The following is a 6,675-nucleotide window of genomic DNA, read 5'->3' as shown; positions in this document are numbered from 1 at the left end:
GCCCAATACACATGGACTGATGATCAAAGGTCAGAGGGAAACTGGGTGTGTCTCCAAAGGCAGAAGGTAGGATGACCCCAGTGGGACCTGCGCAATACACACACTTTTCCCTTCTCAACCTTCATCACCCAGCTCAGATGCAACCCCGACTATACTGAATGACTGAGATAGTTGGGAACTCCAAACAGAAACAGAAATTAAGTTTAGCCATAATGAATATATATATATATATATATATATATATATATATATATATTCATTTCTTGCTTTTGTTGGGTTTCAAGACATGCTACCCCAAAAGGTGGTACCTTGGATCTTAAGGTACCACGTTAATCTTAAAGATGAAATATCTTAAGATGAAGGAATTTTTTTTTTTTTAACGGCATAAGCAGGAAGGTCATCTGACCTCCCTCCCCTAGCCTTTCTTCCCCGAAACAAGTCTTAATACTCCCAGGTGAAAGGCACCCTCCCTGTGCCAGCAGGAAAGAAGTCTTTTTTATGACCAGAGACAGCAAATCTGAAGCCAAAAAATCTGTGCAAACAAGCCTTGTTAAATAACTTCTTAGTTATTTCTTCACCATTAACTACTTTTAATCTAAACCCATTTGTCTCATCAATTCTTCACACATTTATGTGTGAAGAATTGTCTAAATGATATATTGTCTAAATGATATAAAAGCTTCCTGCTCTGGTCATTTCTTTAGGTCTTTTTTCTCTTTTGAGGGCTCCCATGTATACATAAAAATTCAGTAACATTTGTGTGCTTTTTTTCCTGTTGTCTTTGTCAGTTTAATTTTCAGACCCAACAGAGACTGAGTCTAAGAGGGTTGAGAAGAATGTTTCCTCCCCTCCAGTTACCAAAGACCTGGCTCTCCAAGCCCACTGAATTTTCTCGTAGACCTATCTATGTTAAGGAAAAAACTGTATTACTTTGGACCAGGACATCTCATTGTTCTTTTCTTAGAAAATCTATATAAATTAACCTCAATTATACTTGTTACTGAGATGTCGGTAGCCTGAGTTTTCTCATTCTTGCAGAATTATAGGGTTACCCTTTTCTGTAATATTGAACTAAAGGGGCTTGAGCTACCAGCTGCCATGAAGTGAGAAATCCAGAGCCCTTTGAGACATGTCTGGGGATCCTCAGAGGGCTTACATATGTCTGTTCCATGCTGGCTCTGATGTTTTTCCTCAGCCTTGGGTCTGTGTTTCCACTGCTGTGTGTGGAGCTTCTATTCCATATTCGTATCACCGCATGTCACAGACGGCCCCATTTCTCTCCCTCCCACAGGACCACTGACCCAAGGCTGTGCCTGCAGCAAATTTGACAGAAGATTTGGGAGGGCACAACAGAGAGGAGCTGGAGCACAGACAACAACTCATAATTGAATGTTAGACATTTGTCTGGAATCCCCATTCCCAGGAACACCTGGCTAGCTTTTGCTTTCTCTCCCCTCTGCTCTCAGCCTCTGCCATGATATATTCCTCTGGTGACTTTCTCTTCTTTTTCTCTTGTGTTTGTGTAGCAATGTAGCCCTTTCTTTGTTCTGCTTTCTTCTTCGGTATTTTGCCCTGGAGCCTCATTTTTCATATCTAAATGGGCAATCAACAACAACAAAAGGCCCTTCTTAATAGGGTTTCCATCACTGGCATTTGAAATAACAGGTTTTTTTCTTTGCTGCCTATGGTACTTCAATCCTTCTCCAGCGAGAATAAATGGCACAGAACCCACCTTGATTTAGGGAGAATATTCATTATGGTTCATAATCTTCCAACTGTCCTCCAGCCACAGTCACTATCCATGTTCCAGACACTTCTGAGTAGGATGAGCAAACAGGAGCAGGAATACAACTCACCCATTTGCTCCTTTGGGACATCTCTCTTACTGATCCCGAGGCGGCAGACCAATCGGTTCTGTAACAATCCACAGTCATCAAGACAACGGAAACAAAAGGGCAGCCAGCAGAATCTGGCCTCATACACGCACAAACACAGCCCACATCCTTCTGCAGGAAAAATTATGGTACCTGAGCTCCTTAACTGTAGCAATGAAAAGACAAACATTTAAGAGAAGAGAAACCATAGATAAAAGATGGCTGAAAATAGCAGTCACACCAAACAGTGGAGCTGCTTAGAATACTAAAAGCAAAAGCCAAGTCAACAGTAATTAGCAACATAAAAATGTTAGCTTTATTCTCTTCTGAGGTTTCACATATCCATGCTGCACACTAGCATTTTGACTAGAAGGAGTTTACTTAGGGAAAGTCAAATCTGCTATTACCTTTCAAATCAGCTGGTTTAATTTAAAAAATGTTTTTAGTTGAGAGAAAACAAAGTTAAGGGAATATTGGTATAGTTCTTATTACAACCTGGAACAATGAAGGTAGAATAGACCAGGAGGCACTAATTTCTACCTTCACACCAGCCAGGTTCACATCTGTGGGCACAGAGTGTGACTGCATAGAAGGTGTTTAGGGAACCTATCTTAAATAGTAGCCTCATCAGCAGCCTGGGGAACCCCCAACAATCACCATGGGAATCAATTCTCCTCAGTCAGAGTGAGCTGAGTCCCTGCTGTGTCTTCAGCATAGGGAGAGATTCTTTTAAGAAAGAATATGAAAGACCTAGAGACTGGTGCTCCTGGGTGGCTCAGTCGTTAAGCATCTGCCTTTGACTCAGGTCATGATCCCAGGGTCCTAGGATTGGGCCCCCGCATCGGGCTCCCTGCTCTGTGGGAAGCCTGCTTCTCCCTCTCCCACTCCCCCTGCTTATGTTCCCTCTCTTGCTGTGTCTCTGTCAAGTAAATAAATAAAATCTTAAAAAAAAAAAAAGAAAGAAAGAAAGAAAGACCTAGAGACTCAGTCCCTGCACCAAAAATGCTTCACTGATTACTTCCTTTGGAAGCTGACTCCTCTGAAATAGAACATTTGTTCTAACAGCCTATTTTACAAAACATACATATAAACAAATTGCCGTTTTTTAAAGGTTCTGGTATAACTGGCTTATTAAATTAGCCAGGCAAATCAGCTTACTAAAGAAGCTCAGTGTTTTGGGGAGCAAGTTTTGGTGCAGAGATGAGGGAGGAGGAGAGAACAGGGTGCTTAAAATGACCTTTCAAATAAGGGACATCTATATAATGAAGTACTATGCAGCTGTAAAGAAGAATGAGGTTGCTCTCAGCATATTGGTAGGCAAAAATCTGTAGGATATATTGTTGAGTAAAAAAAAAAACCAAAAAACCAAAAAAACAAAAACCAAACAGCTGTGCTGTTTTTATAGTTTACCACCATTTGTGGAAAGAGGTAAAAATAAGAATATATATGTGTGTGTGTGTATTATTTTATTTGCATAATAGATACTGGAATATTATATAAAAACTAATAAAAGTGATAGCTCAGGGGGGCAGAATAGGGTAGGATGGGGTAGGGAAAGGCATAGATGGAGGTAGAGGAGAAGTAAAACTTCTTAGTGTATTTTTGTTATATTGTTTTGATTAGCTATTCAAATACATAAATAATGTAAATAAAACAAAACAATTAATAAATAAACCATTCCTCTTTGCCATCTACTGAAATCTTTTTTGTCCTTTAAGACCCAACTCAGAGGGGCCCTTGGGTGGCTCAGTCCATTAAGCGTCTGCCTTCAGCTCAGGTCATGGTCCCGGGGTCCTGGGATCGAGCCCCGCATCGGGCTCCCTGCTCCGTGGTAAGCCTGCTTCTCCCTCTCCCACTCCCCCTGCTTGTGTTCCCTCTTTCACTCTCTCTCTGTCAAATAAATAAATAAAATCTCAAAAAAAAAAAAGATCCGACTCAGAAGTTACCACATTGACTTCTTCATTAATAAACATTAAAAACTACTGTGTGTTAGGCGCTGTGCCAGGTGCCCACCATCCCCACCTGGGGATGTGCTGGGGAGGAGGGCACACACATCTCTGCCTGCAGGACACTGGCAGCTTATCTGGCAGTGAGGCCCTAAGCCGACAACCTGCTGTGGAAGGAGAAGACTCTGGAATTTCCTGAATCCTCACACCCTTGGCCTCCCAACCCTAAAACACTGACCTCTGGGCTCCCAAACACGGTGGCTCCCTCCTGGATTAGGATCAGCACATGTTTCTCAGGTCTGCCTCTTCTGACCTGTGAGTTCCTGTGAGGAAAGAGCCCTCACATGGACATTTCTAGGGCCTAGTAGCCCAGGCCCCCAGTGAATGCTGTTTGAACGGGTGGATTGATGAGATGCTTCTCAGAGTGGGCAGCAAGAAGAGTTGGGATGCCCCAGAGGGAAGGAAGGAGGGCTTCTAGTGATGGCAGTGACTGCCAAAGCTTGAAGGGTAGAGCAAAGTTCAAGGCTTGCATCACCTTAGCACTAAACAGGACTAGATTAACCTACTCAACCACTGCCCAGGAGCTGGGTCCCTTCCTGACACCGAATCACATCAGCCCAGAACTCATCAGACTGGATCTAGACTGCTGGGCTGATAAGAGTCCAGGCAAAACTACTTGTGTATCTCCCAACTTAACAAGTTCTCTTAGATGACCACTGCTCACTCTCTGGGGACATGAAGATCATATAAATACAGATGAGGTCAAGTTCATGTTGCACGGTATGAAATACCAAGAAATTGAGATTCAGATCAACAGATAGTACCGTTACTTATCTTAGAGATTTACCTACTGCACTCTTCCTGAAAGATTCTTTTTTTTTTTTTTTTTTGCAGTTTTATACCTTTATTTGACAATCAGCGAGTAGTTCTCACCCACATTAACTGTCTGTAGATTTTTGAAAGTGGTGACAGGTACATAGGTAACCAGTGTGTAGAGCTTGTTTGGTGAATCTTCATCCTCATTACGTTTTCTGGACAACCGCACATGGATACGGTATGGAACATTCCTTATTCCTTTGGCCCAGACAGCTTTGTTGAGCCTGGTGTCAATGCGCACATCTGGAGTTCCCATCTCCTTCGTGGCAAATTTCCAGATCTCTTTGCGTGCCCGAGGGGCACGCTTCTTGAAACCCACTCCATGGGTGCGCTTGTGAATGTTGATGATGTATTCTCTGGTCACTACTTCGTTGATGGTAGAACAGCCCTTCTTCTCGCCACCCTTCTTCGCGGGAGCCATTCTGCTGGGCCCTGGTTCTTCCTGAAAGATTCTTAATCAATTTCAAACCCAAGCCTTTGGTTTTCAAAAGTGGCGACTTAAATCATTTACTGAAAAGTAAAACATTTCTTCACATTTTGTGTCTTTCTTGATTATGGATTGCTTTCTGGGGTCAATTTTAAAAGCAATTTGCAATAATTTAGCCTCTGGACTCCTATTCACAGCAGCATGTTGTCAGGTGGGTAAAACTCTCCGCTCGGTCATCAAAGCCAACCCTCTACTTCCCAGGTGGTTCCTGCATGGTAAGCATTTATTTATGTGACTCTGTCCGTCATGCCAATTCACAGAGAGAGGTTAGCCAATGAGGACAGTCTTCCCTCCTGCTTTTAATTACCGTAGTCCCAGAGATGAATGAAAGTCCCTGGTGAGTGGACACAAAGGGCCAGAAACAGCAAGGGAAGGTTGCCTGAATTGTCAGCTTCATCTATGGATCTGATAAGCCTCAGGCCAAGTTGAAAAGAAAAGTCACCAAGCTTGGTCAGCAACCTGGGGGCCGCCAGCATCAGCATTAAGCTAATGAGACAGAGATAAATTAAAACCGTTTTCAGGATCAACAGCTGTCCTTGGGCCTCCTTCTCATAACTGGCTCTATGTTTTCCAGGGGCTGCTGCAGCTATAGATCTGGGAGGGAAGACAAAATGAGATTTCACTAAAGAGGGAGCCCTGACAGGGTGGGTCACCTCAGAAGCTGTCTCTCTATTCCCAAATTCCGTATGAGAGCAGAGGGACAGTCACAGAGCCGAGACAATAGGAGGGAGAATTGATCCCAAACAGAAAAGAATAAATCAGGAAACTGGGAAACACAGCTATACAGGAACAGAAAACTCATACAAAAGGTAAAAATAAGAATGATCTAATAGAAAATGAATAAAGTAAGGGATGGAAAAAGGCAGGAAAGGACACACATAGGTGGTTTAGAATGGATGAGGGGATGCAGAATTGGACAAAAGAAGAGATATATAAATGGCATTGTAAACAGAAAAAGAGATGGAGAATTTATATATCATTGATATATATATATTTAACATATATAATTTATACATATATGTATATTTATACAAGCATATATTTGTATATATAAATATATTTAATACATTTTTAAATAAACACAGTATAGATTTATATATAATATATAAATATATATTTAGTAAATATATTAATATACGTATATATTAATTTCGTATATATTAATATACGAAATAAGTAATATATAGTCACTATAATAAAAAGAACATGCAAAATATAGAAAATTAAAATCCTCTATAATTTCCACCTACATACCTTCCTTCAAATAGCCACTGCTAACAGTTTGATGAATATTCTGCCGGTCTTCCCTCGTTTTCAGCATGTGTGCAAGTGTAGGTATTACCACTGGAGACAGATTAGGGGAAATGAGAGCTGCCGGAACACTTGGGAGGTGACTCTGACACGGCCAGGGCCTTGCTGGGTCCTCTGCAGGCCACCTGCCAACTGTTCACGTGCAGGCTCAAAGCTCTGGCACCTGGGCCAGAGGGCAATC

General features: G+C 41.9%; 1 pseudogene; it reads right to left on the bottom strand.

Moving 5' to 3' along the window:
• Positions 1 to 4,735: 4,735 nt before the first annotated feature.
• Positions 4,736 to 5,117, bottom strand: LOC114221182 (large ribosomal subunit protein eL31 pseudogene; annotated as a pseudogene).
• Positions 5,118 to 6,675: the final 1,558 nt, after the last annotated feature.

Source organism: Eumetopias jubatus, unplaced genomic scaffold, assembly GCF_037043125.1.
Source record: "Eumetopias jubatus isolate StellerSeaLion01/CBP00866 unplaced genomic scaffold, mEumJub1_p1.0 scaffold_14, whole genome shotgun sequence".
Taxonomy (NCBI): domain Eukaryota; kingdom Metazoa; phylum Chordata; class Mammalia; order Carnivora; family Otariidae; genus Eumetopias; species Eumetopias jubatus.
This window is presented reverse-complemented; position numbering and strand designations above follow the sequence as displayed.